Raw genomic sequence first — 14,790 nt, 5'->3', positions numbered from 1 at the left:
GTAGAGATTAATGCCCATTATTTTAATCATGGCATTCATAATTATAATATTTTCTTTATTTTTTATGGTAATATGGTGGTAATATGAAATGGACCAGAAAATCACAATGTTATTTTCAGTGTTCATAATGCTCAATTCTGTGTCTTATTGTTTTATATATACATCTAGACTTCTTAGCAAGATTTTTATTTCCTCAAATGTGAAATTGTTTATTTTTATTTTTTCACATGTGTCAGTTAAATAATTAATTTCAGGACTGGTGGCATAAATAGGGCTCAAAAAACACTTTTGTATTCTGTTTAATAACAAGGTTAGCTTTAATAACTACTTATATTTTCAAAATATAGGGTAGCTTTAACGTATTGGGTTGGTCAAAAAGTTTGTTCAGATTTTTCCATAAGAGCTTACAGAAAAAACCTAAACAAATTTTTGCCTAACCCATTCAGTTCAGTTCAGTTGCTCAGGTGTGTCCAACTCTTTGCGACCCCGTGAATTGCAGCACACCAGGCCTCCCTGTCCATCACCAACTCCCAGAGTTCATTCAAACTCATGTCCATCGAGTTGGTGATGCCATCCAGCCTTTTTATCCTCTGTCGTCCCCTTCTCCTCCTGCCCCGAATCCCTCCCAACATCAGAGTCTTTTCCAATGAGTCAGCGCTTCACATGAGGTGGCCAAAGTACTGGAGTTTCAGCTTTAGCATCAGTCCTTCCAAAGAACAACCAGAATTGATCTTCTTTAGAATGGACTGGTTGGATCTCCTTGCAGTCCAAGGGACTCTCAACAGTCTTCTCCAACACCACAGTTCAAAAGCATCAATTCTTCAGCGCTCAGCTTTCTTCACAGTCCAACATGACCACTGGAAAAACCATAGCCTTGACTAAACGGACCTTTGTTGGCAAAGTAATGTCTGCTTTTGAATATGCTGCCTAGGTTGGTCATAACTTTCCTTCCAAGGAGTAAGCGTCTTTTAATTTCATGGCTGCAATCACCATCTGCAGTGATTCTGGAGCCCAAAGAAATAAAGTCTGACACTGTTTCCACTGTTTCCCCATCTATTTCCCATGAAGTGATGGGACCAGAAGCCTAACCCATTACATATAGACAAATAAAAGTAAAGATTTGATAAATGTATACTTCTAACTCAAAGACTGAAATAGAGAGGAAGAAGGTCATAAATAGATAAATAGTTTTATGAGTATAATTTTATAATTGTCTATAGTGTGATGATGCATTTTAACACTGGGTCGATAATGTTATGATAATTTTATAGTTTAATAAATAAAAGCAAACCCTATTTTCACAATATGTAATAACTGGCACAGTATCTGAAAGCTGAGCTTTGTAGTATTTCCAACTGTAATATAACTAAGAAAGTGTATTTTTCACTGTCTTAATTACTTTTTCAATTTTTTTCACAAAGCCAACCTATCCACAGAATGGCATTTATATATGTTTTTCATATTATGAGACTTTTTAACTACTGCAGAATCTTCTCTTCGACCATCTGGAAATGTTAAAATCCAAGCTTTGGAAAGAATTCAATGATACTGATGAGATTTTTCTATAAATTCATTACTTCACTGCACTTCTTTCTTTGCTTTCTCCTTTAAGTTACTTTAATAAGTTTTAAAGCTTTTCTTACAATAAATTTTATATCTGATTTTGAAAAGACAAATGTATTTCCTTATGTATATTGTTACTATTCCTTTGAACGACTTCCTCACATTTGGAAATGATTACTAAAATAATCCCAACGGCTGTTTTATGTAGTCTATGAGCTTGTATAGTTATGTGTTGTGTATTTTATCCATCTTATCTATATAGGCACAAAATGTGTTGTTAACACACAAAAGCCCACTTGTTCTATGATCAGTGAATCTAAGACACTATAGAAAATAGCCATATGGTGAATCTCTACCACGAAAGTTATTGCCTTTTCCTTCTTTATAGAGTTTTCTAAAGTCATCTTCTCTGAATTCTATTCTCTGAATAGAAAACCACTTATCTCAACCAATTTCTGTCTTCAATATTTATGAGATGAATTTTCCCCTCTTACTTCAAGGTCTCCCAAATTTTCTAATGACCCTAGTCTGCTGGAAGTAATACTTAATGCCTCAGAGTTTTCTGAGGGGCCCTTTAAGCATTCTTTCCACACATGAAGAACAGCCCAGGTTTCTTAATGGTGAGCTTGTCATACCAGATTAGCTGAGTTTTACATTGAAATGTGACATTTCTGGGTGTGCTCACAGTTACAAATTCAGTTTGTCCAATTATATCCTGGTAAAAGAATGTGTATTATTGAACCTTAGAAATAACTGCATCCCCATATGAAGTAAAGGGACTGAATGAAGGCACCCTGTATAAATCCTAGCCAATACTGAGGAATCTTATGAACAGAGTCAAATGATATCTGCCATTTTACACAGATAAGCACTTTCAATAACTCTTTACTTTTTATCAGCAAAAAAAAAAAAAACCTCCACTTTCAAAAAAGTAGAAGTCATAGAAACTTCCTTAACTTACGTCTCTGGTGCCTTTATTACTCCTAAATCAGCTCTTTTCATTCTGTGATTTCTTAAATTCTGAAAATATACAACCTTTTACTAATGAAACACTTTTTCTCTAGACTTTTATGTGCGTTATTTTCTCTTTTCTATTGTGAAGTTTATTTTGTAAAAAATTACTATTGTCTTTGCTTATAAAATTTGGTTCACTGATAATCTGAAATATTTCTCAATATGACAATCATCAATTTACTTCTTAAAGCATAAATATTATATCCATTTCTTCTTATTGAATTAGAATGAGCTAGTGAATTTTAGCTAGCTATTAAGCATACTATCTACGTAGGTTTTCTTCCCTGGGTGGTAAGTTATTCATCTTATTACTTTATATATTTTTTTAATACTTCCAGATTGAACAGGTGTGGGAAATTACTGTTGTACTTTACATTAAAGAAATCTATTGGGGAAAACTTGAATGTATAAAATAAGAAAATCCATTAGAGAAAATTGGAAATGAGCTATAATTTTATTACTAGGCAAAATGAATTTCTTTATAAATATAACAATGCATAATGGAAGTCCTTGGTTGATTTGTTATTTTCAAGTCATAAATTCAGTTGAGATATCAGGTGATAGAAAAACTGCAAGCTAGAATGATAGATCCTATGTCAACTAAAATTTAATCAAAAGTAATATGAAACAACTAAAAAGTCATACTATATAAAAAATAAAAGTTGAGTTAAATTTTAGAAATTATTTCTATTATTTTAAAGAAAATTATCATGTTTATCAAGCTGTCTTTTGTAATTCTTCTTGTAAAATAAGTAAAACTGTGGTGACATAAAATAATTATTATGCTTTTGAGAAGTTACATTTTTAATCTTGAGAAGAAATTTTAATATTTATTTTATTTTTAAATAACTTTACTGGCCTTCATTACTGTGTGCAGGCTATCTGTATTTGTGGCAAGTGGGAGCTACTCTCTAATTGTGGTGTGTGTGCTTCTCATTGCGGTGGCTTCTCTTGTTGGATAGCACAGGCTCTGGAGCGTGCAGGCTTCAGTAGTTGTGGCTCAATGGCTTAGTTGTCCCGTGGCATATGGATTCTTTCTGGACCAGGGATTGAGCCCTTGTCCCCTGCATTTTCAGGTGGATTCTTAACTTCTAGACCACCAGGAAGACCTAGGGTTTTTCTGTTTTAAAAATACTACCTTATCAAATTTGTGGGGCAGCCTTAAATTAGAACTAGATCTGCTTTTTAAAGAGTCTCATGAAATGTTTCTCTCAGGTCTGTGGGGCCTGAATTATTTTAACTTTTCTAGAAGGAATCAGGATTCATAGAATCTATACATTTTTTTTCTTTTCTTTGTACCTCACATCCCAATAAAATATTTATTATTTCAAGAAATAAATCTTTAAAAAAAGAGAGAGAAAAAAGAGTATCTCTATTGCTTTCCCCCGACAGGTCAGGTCCTTGGTGACTACTGAGTTTCTGTGGCCGCAGGGGCCACCCAGTCCGAGAGGGCTCTCTGATGGGAGGCGTCCACCCTCAGGCCCACAGCAGAGCTAATCCCCCGTCTCTGGACTCAGGGTCCTGTGGCTGCCTCCCCGAAAGGGTGGAGGGGCAGGCCTAGGTGGGTGGGGCAGGTTGCCAGAAACGGAGTGAGATTAAAAATCAACTGGGGTGGGGTGGCAGTGTTTCTGAAGTCCTGGTCTTTTTCCTCAAGCAGGGCTCTGGGCTCAGGGTGAAGGGGAAGGCATGCCACACAAAGATGGATGGACAGCTGGATCTAGAGGAGGTCTGAGGCTGACGAGGCTGGAGGTAGGGACGCGGATGCAGCATTGATGGGGTGGGAGGCACAAGGGGGTAGCAGGCCTGGGGAGCCAGGAAATAGGCCAGGTGTGCTGTGGGGCTGAAGGTCCATCCCAAGCCTATGAAAGATGCTTGTGGGGTGGGGCAGGGCCTGAGGCTTTGGAAGCAAGTCCACAGTCTGGAGGCACAGTAATGCTGGGGGAGGTTTCAGGAAATGCCCCAAATGAAGAGAGTTGGAACAAGCAAGAGGAAGACAATTCAACCCAGGGTCCAGGTGGTTCCTGCAGCCTCTGACTATAGTCCCCAAGTGTGGAGGGGAGAGTGAATTTGGGAAAGCTAATAGGAGGCATAAACAGGGTCCCCCAGCCTGGCCTTCCCTCAGGCCCCCCCACCCTTTCTGCCCACATTGCAAACAGCTCCAGAGGGACAAGGTCGACCCCTCACACATCACTCCCCACTCTGTGGACCGTTCAATGGGCCATCAAGCAAGCATCACCCCACTTCCTCTGTTATATACCCAGAGGGCCCCTCCTGGTCCCAAGAAGGACAAGAGCCCTCTCTCCATCTGGTTCAGATCTGGTCTTGCACAGAGCAAGGGACCTCTGACCACCTGCTCCTGGGCCACTCACTGGGACGCTTGCACCAACCCCCAGCTGCTTGTCCACTGCGCTGCCATGCACCCCTGGGAGGAGCATGAGGAGCCGGAGGAGGGTAGACACCAGATGCTAGGCAGAGTCTCCCCCCTCCCTAGACCTACGCACCAATCTGCCCTGCCCACGTCCTAGTCAAGGAAGAAGGCTGCAGTTCGGGGACGTCGAGGGGAGGGAGGGTCACTGGAGCTCGGAATCTGCTGGTGCTTTCTCCTGCGGTAGGGAGGCCAGCCTGGTGGTCACCCTCCCAGACAGTCCTGGCACAAGGCCACCTGGCCCTTGCGGAAGTCTCGGCAGGGGCAGAGCCGCAGATATTTCGTGCTGGAGCCGGCGCAGCTGAAGAGCAGAGGTTCCTTCTGCAGGAAGCACGCCTGGCCGGGCTGGGCGAAGGCCGGGTACAGGTGGTTCATCTCTGACTCAATGCCGTCGCAGGGCACCTGCAGCTTCTGGAAGGCGTCCTGGCTGTTGAGGAAGGGGAAGAAAGAGGGCTCACAGATCAGCCCGTGGTCCAGGCAGGCGTCCGTGCAGGCGCTTCCCGTGGCAGCCAGCCAAGCCCGGAGGGAGTGCACTGGGGGCCAGGCCCCGGGGCTAAGCTGGTGTTGCGGGCCCATTCGAGGTGGGTGGCATTGGGAGCCAGGATGAAGGGGCTCTGCGGGGCTCGGGCCCCAGGTGGGGCAGGAGCCGGGTCTACACAAAAGCCCTGGTGCTGGACGTAGGCGCCGATTTGCTCCAGCATCCCCTCACACGTGTACTCCTAGGGCAGGTAGGGGTCCACCTCATGTTAATGCCATTTTCCAGCCAGCAACGCCAGAAATTAGGTAGCTTCAGCCCTGGTAGTGAAATCTTGCAGGTCTGCTTGAGGCCCAGAATCTATACATTTTAGAAGAGACTATACAGTTCATTTACCTGATCTTTTTACAGTTGCTGTCACAGTGGGCCACACAGTTTAAATGCCTTCAGACACACAATCAACAGCAATTGTCTGACTCTGTCATTTTTAATCACTGATTTGTGACCAAATGTTAGCCAAAGAATAGCCTTTTAAAATTATATATAAAAGTAAAGTCAATTATAATAGAAAATTTAAAAGAACAAGGGTTTTGTATTAATAGGTGAATACGTAATTCAGCCAACTTTCTTGTATATGTATTTAGGTTCATGTATGTGTGTATATATGTATTTAGGTACATTTATGTGGATTAAGAATAGACCTCATTCATTGTTATTTAAATTATCGTTTCCAAACTTTTCTTCTATTCATTATATGTATCACCTACCATCTTCATTGTAATACAGTAGCTGTCCTACATAAGTCTTACTATCATACTTCTCAATTCTCAATTTATATCTCATTAACATATATTCTGACCATAATTGGGCTTGACCAGTGACTCATGAATCTTTTCAAAAATAATTTATTAGTAACCTATCATGTACCTCAAATTGTATGAAGATGCACTGATGAATAAAGTACATTGGATTCCTTCCCACAAAGAGCTAGGGAAGGAATTATCTAGAGTAGGGCAAGGATCTCCATTAACTGATGCCAGTCCTTGAAATGCCTCACTGTTTAACAGATTATCCCCAAAATATGGCAGCCTAAAGCAACAAAAATTTATTATCTCTCAGTTTCTGAACTTTTGGGAATCTAGGGATAGATTAGCTGGGTCTTCCATTTCAGAGTTTCTCATCAGATTGCAATCACAATGGCAGTCAGGTCCATAGTGCTATCTGGAGGCTGAACTAAGGGAGATCTGCTTCTGGCCTCATTCACATGGTTCTGAACAACATTTAATTCCTTGTGGTTTGTTGGACTGAGGACTTCAGTTCATCACTGGCTGTGGGATAGAGGCTTCTATCAGTTCCTTATCATGTGGACCTTTCCATAGCGAACATCATAGCATGGTATCTGGCTTCCATCATGGAGCTAAGCAAGAGAAAATGAAGAAAATCAAAATAGAAGCCCGAGTCTATTTGTAACCTAATCTTGAAAGTCACAGCCTATCCTTTTTGCCATATTCTGGTCATTAGAAGAAAGTCACAGCGTCTAGCTCACCCTTTTAGGAAGATTATCAAGGGTATTAAAGCCAGGAGTTAGGTATCATTGGGAATTATCTTAGAAGCTACTTACCGCAGGCTTTAAAAAAAAAAAAATATATATATATATATATCAGTGTGTGATAAAATAGTCATATTCAACCAGATTTCAAGTAGAAACCAATACTGTATGAAAAATTGTGAAGGGATTATCATTTTATTCCCTGATGTGTACCATTTAACAAGTTAGCCCGCCAATATTTCATGGATCAGGTATGAAGACAAGAGACTCTGGGCTCAGAGAGTAGACTAAGGACAGTTTATTGCTTGAAGTAGAAGTACCAGAGCACCAGCATTTCTAGTATTGTTTCATCAACCCAATTATTGTCAAAGTGAACAAACAGTGCCAGATTACTCTTGCACATGCAATGAATTGAATTATAGGTAAGGGACCCTGAATTTAACAAGCCTAATATTTTATATTTAACAGTAAGCATACTTGCTGTTTGCTCCAAAGACAGATGCTATCTCTGCATTTCAGGTTATAAGCAAATGTGTTCTTTGCTTCAGAGAAAAACTCTGTCCTCCAAAGTTGTTCAATACAATACAAATCTTCTTGAAAAGTAGTTGAGAATAAAGGGCATTGAGTATCTCTTTCACTCTTAAGACATGCTGACGTGTGATTATCTCATAGATGATTGTTTCTCAACATACTGGTTCTTTCAACACAAGTAGTTTAATAAGCATTGATGTAGATGTTTGCTCACAAAACTTATAATCTAGGGGTTTTCCATCTCTATTCTGTATGGTTCCCAGGGCCTGTGGTGGTGCCTCTGAAGTCATTGTAGGGATTGGTAAATTTAAAAAGAAGAGAAGTCTTTGCTTCAGATATATCTCATTCTTTTTTAAATTTTAGAGTTTGAGGTAAGAATGAGATCTTGCTGAAATGTGAAAAAGAACTAGAATAGCCTAAAGTGAATGAGGTAAAGATAAACCCTGATTATAGGAATTAACCACAATTTCTTGAGAATTTATTCCAGAGAAACAGATTAGAAAAGAATAAAGTCTTTGAAAGCATGCTCAGAAGGATTTGCAACATGGTACATGTTTACACCTTGGAACAACCAAGAAATTTCACCTCTTAATTTTATAAGCTCATTTCACTTTGCAATGTTTCATGTGAGATACTGATTAGAAAGGTAAGAAATGAAAAATCTGCTGTGTGAGAGGAGGAAAAGACATTTTTGCTAACTTACAGAAATAAGAGAAGTTAAGTCAGTTAATTCCAGAGAAAACATATAGGCCAAAAGAAACTATGGAGAAGTGATAAATACAATAAAAAATCAAGCAAAACTGAAGTAGCTTGCATAATTTTAATCACAAAGTGAGAAAGACCAAGAATATAGTAAAAATCTGACCAACTAGAGTTAACAACTAGAGTTAAATCTAAATTAAGGCTACACTGTGCAGACTCATAAGAATGGAAATATGTTAAGGAAAATGTTATGCAAATGAAATAAACAGTAACTAGAAATGCTGCTGCATATTCTCTAGTTAGCTCCATTTTGGGTAAAGATCTGGAAAGGAGTTTGAAAGGTATTTATGCTCTACAGGAAAAAAAAAAAAGGTATCTCAAAAGAAAAGTATTTGAGGTGGATGCTTGGGAGTGATTTTATGTCTATGCACTCAAGAGAGATATTGTTGCTTTTTTACCTATTGCTTTCCACTTTCACAATGACAAGTTTGAGCAGGTAATAAAGGAGGAAGTTAAACTTTCATGTAGTTTCTTCTCTGCATTTTGATACTATTGGAGGCCCCACATATGAGGAAAAGCTTAAAACCTTGAATTTAGTACTCTACATAAATTGGACTGGGACTGGTACAGGAGTCCAGGCAGCTTACTACTTAGAATGCTCCCTTTGTTTGTATCATCTCCAAGAGTGGTGAATGTTGGTCCCTCTTGTATGTGTGTGTTTGTGTGTGTGTGTGTGTGTGTGTGTGCATGTGTGTGTGTGTGTAAACCATATGTTAAAATTTTAAATAATATAGGTAAAACAATAATCCCTTGACTACCCCATTCCAATATCATTTCTGTTCTCAGATACACATACTATCAGTTTTGGTATTTTTTGATATCTATAAACAAGCATTTATGTCATCATATCCATGAATAGAAATGGAATTATATACAAAGGGATCAGAAATCTTTAGCCTGGTGGTCAAATCTTGTTGCCCTCCTTTTTGTTTACTGCTTGTGAGCTAAGGTTGGTTTTTGCAGTTTTTAAATTGTCACTTTTAAAGAGTTATGTAAGAACCTACCTATATGACAGCCTCAATTTTTGTTTTATGATCTGCAAAGTCTTAAATATTTGCTCTCTAGCCCTTTAAGAAATGGTTTGTCAATCTTGGATACAGAATGAGTTATTTTCTAAAATATCTTAAAATGTATACAAGAAAATTTCTTGGGGATCTGATGTGAATCTATTTTATTCTTTATAGCTGAAAGATGATATGGCATAGTATGGGTTATTGCTTTAAATTCTACCAAGACCATATATGTCTTGATAGATATTAATGTTAACATTTTTAACATCAGAAATAATACTGAAATGCCCAAACATTTTGGTGCACAGGGGTAAGTATTTGTTTATGAATGTTTTCAATTGATATTAAAAATAATGTACTTAGAATGTTTTCACAAATTTGAGGTCATTTCCCACTTATAAGATTTATAACAAACTCTTGGAATATTATTGTAAGAGAATTTTTTATTTTAAATATAACTACCATGTAGACCATACTTGCATCAGTAGGCATAATACACTTTTCCCATAGGCAACACTGTAAAGTATGACAAGTTATAACCACAAAAGTATTTGGTGAATACAGAAATAAAACAAGGTGCATCAGTTATGTGAATTTAATGTTTAAAAGCATAAAACTAATTCAGCCTGGTGAAATTATCTTTAAAATTAGGACAGTCTTGTTAATAAACCATCAGATTATAGGCAGCTCTGTGTGTGTGTGTGTGTGTGTGTGTGTGTGTGTGTGTGTGTGTGTGTGTGTGTGTTAGTTGATCAGTTGTGTCTGACTCTTTGCAATTCCATGGACTATAGCCCTTCAGGCCTCTCTCTCCATGGAATTCTCCAGGCAAGAATACTGGAATGGGTACCCATTCTCTTCCCTAGTGGATCTTCCAGATGAAGCAATTGAATCTGGGTCTCCTGCATTACCAGCAGATTCTTTACCATCTGAGCCACACTTCCTTTAAATAGGCTAATGATTCTCATTTTCAATATATATAGTTCTGCCTCTTTATATTGGCACATAATAGGAATACACATAACTTTTGCTGAACGTTTAAATGAATATATTGTTTATTTTTGAGATTGATATTTGGTGATGCATGTTTACAGGAACATAGATTATAGAAGAATAAATTAAATTTGATTAATTCAAATTTATATGGGACAATAATATAGTTATATTCTCATAAAATCTTAGAAACACTTATATTGCCCAAATTTAAAATACTATAGGTAATATGGAGGGAGATTAGAGTTAATCAGAGACAGAAATATGTAAAAAATAGTATATTTGAAAAGATAAGCTGTGCTTTTAAAACAATATGTGTAAAATATACTTTTTTGACTAGCTTGCAAAAGTTTTAAAAACAGGATGTAAAAAAAAACATAAAGATTGAACATATTTATGTTGTTCTCAAATTTCAGTGTACATCAGAATTACCTAGAGGGCCTATTAAAACTTCTGTGCTCCATCCCCAGAGTTTCTGAATCAGAACGTGTGTTTTGATGTGTCAATTTGACTGTGCTAAATCACCCAACCTCCAAATTCCTTTCTTGTAAGTTTCTGGACAGGTGGACTACACTAGATAGTTTTGTGAGAGTTGGAAGAAGGAAGGGAATCACAAGCCATTTTGTACCGTAAGTAAAGCATTTACCCAGTGATTCAAACACAACCTAGGTGCTACGATGAAGAGGTTTTAAGGATAAAATTAAAATCCTAAAAAGTTGACTTTAAATTATTGAGATTATCTTGGATGGACCTCAACTAATTCATTGGAAGGCCTTAAAAGAGCACTTAGAGAATTAGTTGAGCACTTAGACCTCAGAGCGGAGAAGGCAAAGGCACCCCACTCCAGGACTCTTGCCTGAAAAATCCCAATGACGGAGGAGCCTGGTAGGCTGCAGTCCATGGGGTCGCTAAGAGTCGGGCACAACTGAGCGACTTCACTTTCACTTTTCACTTTCCTGCATTGGAGAAGGAAATGGCAACCCACTCCAGTGTTCTTGCCTGGAAAATCCCAGGGACGGGGAAGCCTGGTGGGCTGCCATCTATGGGGTCACACAGAGTCGGACACGATTGAAGCGACTTAGCAGCAGCAGCAGACCTGAGACAGAGACAGAGAGAGAGGGAGAACGAGATAGAATTTCACCAAAGATAGCCACTTCAGCCCATGTTCATGGGATTTCAGCCTCTTTGTGATATTTGCTTCTTAAACTCTTACCCTAAGAGCTTTGGATTTACTTAGCCAGCTCTGACATTTGTACAAACCAATTTCTCATATTAAATTTGTTTCTCTATATAATGTATAGTATATATGCATACTCTGATTCTCTGGTTGAGGAATATATGTATATAAACATACACACACACACACACACACACACACACACACATATACAAATTGTATCAAAGATACAATGGCTCCAAATTGGGAAATGAGTACATCAAGGCTGTATATTGACACCCTGCTTATTTAACTTATATACAGAGTACATCATGAGAAATTCTGAGCTGAATGAAGCACAAGCTGGGTTCAGGCTTGTTGGGAGAAATATCAATAACCTCAGATATGCAGATGACACCACTCTTATGGCATATACGTTCTGTGTTTTCATAAAACATATGAAAACCAGGTTATACGCCCTACTGGCTATGCCTTGGTATTTATGAATGTTTTCTTAAAGTTGATCAAAACACCATGTAAACTTGTGTGTGTGTGTGTGTGTGTGTGTGTGTGTTCAGTTGCTCAGGTGTGTCTTACTCTTTGCAATTCTGTACTCCAAGGGATCTTCTTGACCCAGGAATCAAACCTACATCTCCTGCATTGACAGGTTAATCCTTTATCACTGGTGCCATCTTGGAAGCCCAGTTAAACTTACTGGTCTTAATCTGTGTCCATGAAATAAGAATGTTTTCCATTGATTTAGCTAATCATAGTCTTCATAAGGCTTCATCAAGAATCCCTGAAAACAAGTTATATCATGCAGATGCTTTAAACAGTGCAAATCCATGTGAGCTGAAAGAGATAAATACATTGGCCACATTAACATTCTCTACCCCATCCCCTATTTCTATTACCAGTTCAGTTCAGTGGCTCAGTCGTGTCCGATTCTTGCGACCCCATGAACTACAGCACGCCAGGCCTCCCTGTCCAACATCAACTCCTGGAGTTCACCCAACTTATGTCCACTGAGTCTGTGATGCCATCCAACCGTCTCTTCCTCTGTCGTCCCCTTCTCCTCCTGCCTTTAATCTTCCCCAGCATCAGAGTCTTTTCAAATGAGTCAGCTCTTTGCATCAGGTGGCCAAAGTATTGGAGTGTCAGCTTTAACATCAGTCCTTCCAATGAACACCCAGGACTGATCTCCTTTAGGATGGACTGGTTGGATCTCCTTGCAGTCCAAGGGACTCTCGAAAGGTTGTTGTTGAATTACAATGCCGGGATTTTTGGCCCCTGGAGGAGAAGAATTCAATCCGGGGCCAGAGACGAGGCTTGATCACTCAGAGCTTTTGTGTAACAGAGTTTTATTAAAGTATAAAGGAGATAGAGAAAGCTTTTGACATAGGCATCAGAAGGGGGCAGAAAGAGTACCTCCCTGCTAGTCTTTAGCTGGATGTTATATAGTCACCAGCAGTCTGTTAATGAAAGAAAGGAATGTCTCAAAATTTAGCATGGCACCAAGCCCCTCACCCATAAGATGTATTTTGGAATAATCTTGGCTCCAAATGGTTTATCTTGGGCCATAAAAGGATTAACTTGAATCTTGAAGAAGGGCAGAGGACCATACAAATAGTTTCACTTACATAGATTAGAGGAACAATATCGGAGCATAACATACTGGTTTATCAAGTAGGTTCTGAGCCCAAAAGGCAGAACTGACTTGAAGACAGAGTTTGGGGTAAATGCATAGTACATTAGTATAGCTTAAGATAAACATAAGAAAAAGGCATTGGTTAACTTCAGGTGAAACCAGGTGTCATGGCAACACAGAATTTTAAGAGAAACTTCCTTTCAAATTTGTATAGAGAAGGAAAAAATATCACTACTTTGTTTCCACCTGCCGCTTAAGGGAGATAAAAATGTTTGACACTTGCAGGCTATTTCCTCCATTTGGAGACCCGTGGCCTTCCTGCCTGAAACTCTCTCACTCTCAAGAGTCTTCTCCAACACTGCAGTTCAAAAGCATCAATTCTTCGGCACTCAGCTTTCTTTATAGTCCAACTCACATCCATACATGCTGCTGCTGCTGCTGCTGCTAAGTCACTTCAGTCATGTCCGACTCTGTGCGACCCCATAGACTGCAGCCCACTAGGCTCCCCATCCCTGGGATTCTCCAGGCAAGAACACTGGAGTGGGTTGCCATTTTCTTCTCCAGTGCAGGAAAGTGAAAAGTGAAAGTGAAGTCACTCAGTTGTATCCAATTCTTTGTGACCCCATGGACTACAGCCTACCAGGCTCCTCCGTCCATGGGATTTTCCAGGCAAGAGTACTGGAGTGGGTTGCCATTGCCTTCTCCGATGACAGAACTAGATAGCATATTAAAAACAGACATTACTTTACCAACAAATGTCCGTATAGTCAAAGCTATGGTTTTTCCAGTAGTCATGTATGGTTGTGAGAGTTGGACCATAAGGAAAGCTGAGCACCAAATAATTGATGCTTTCAAACTGTGGTATTGGAGAAGACTCTTAAGAGTCCCTTGGATTGCAGGAAAATCAAACCAGTCAATCCTAAAGGAAATCAGTCCTGCCTATTCATTGGAAGGACTGATGCTGAAGCTGAAACTCCAATACTTTGGCCACCTTATACAAAGAGCCAACTCCTTGGAGTAGACCTTGATCCTGGGAAAGATTGAAGGCAGGATAAGGGCAAACAGAGGAGGAGATACTTGGATGGCATCACCAAGTCAATGGACAGGAGTTTGAACAAGCTCCGGGAGATGGTAAATGACAGGGAAGGTTGGTGTGCTGCAGTTCATGGGGTTACAAAGAGTCAAACACGACTGAGTGACTAAACAACAACAATTAAAGAAATTATTTTATTGGGATGAATTTGGATTAGATAATGTGGAAAATCTTTTTCAATTCTGACTGTATGATGTAAAAGAACCAATCTAATTCTTTCATGTTATTCTTTCCTCAGAATATACTCCTTTGACTATTTGATTTTATGAGCAGTCTTAGTTTTATAAACATGATTACTCAGTCCCTTGTTACTTGGATAAATGTCAACATTTTTAATTTTTTTTAATAACACATTATAATTTTTCCTATTATGGGCCAATTCAGGTGAAGAAATTACATAATCAGATAATTTAGACCTCAGTTTCATTTTTATATTAATATATGTATTTTTGAAAAAATTACCAAGAGTGCATACAGTGCCTAAAAGAGTCTTTAGTACATGTACATGTTTGCAAAATTAACAAGGAGAGGGAAGAGAAAGGATTTCTAGGACCTAAAATATTACTAGTGAATT

At 38.9% G+C, this 14,790-nt stretch overlaps 1 pseudogene; it reads right to left on the bottom strand.

Annotated features, from left to right (window-relative positions):
* Positions 5,207 to 7,847, bottom strand: LOC102188449 (annotated as a pseudogene).

Source organism: Capra hircus, chromosome 22, assembly GCF_001704415.2.
Source record: "Capra hircus breed San Clemente chromosome 22, ASM170441v1, whole genome shotgun sequence".
Taxonomy (NCBI): domain Eukaryota; kingdom Metazoa; phylum Chordata; class Mammalia; order Artiodactyla; family Bovidae; genus Capra; species Capra hircus.
This window is presented reverse-complemented; position numbering and strand designations above follow the sequence as displayed.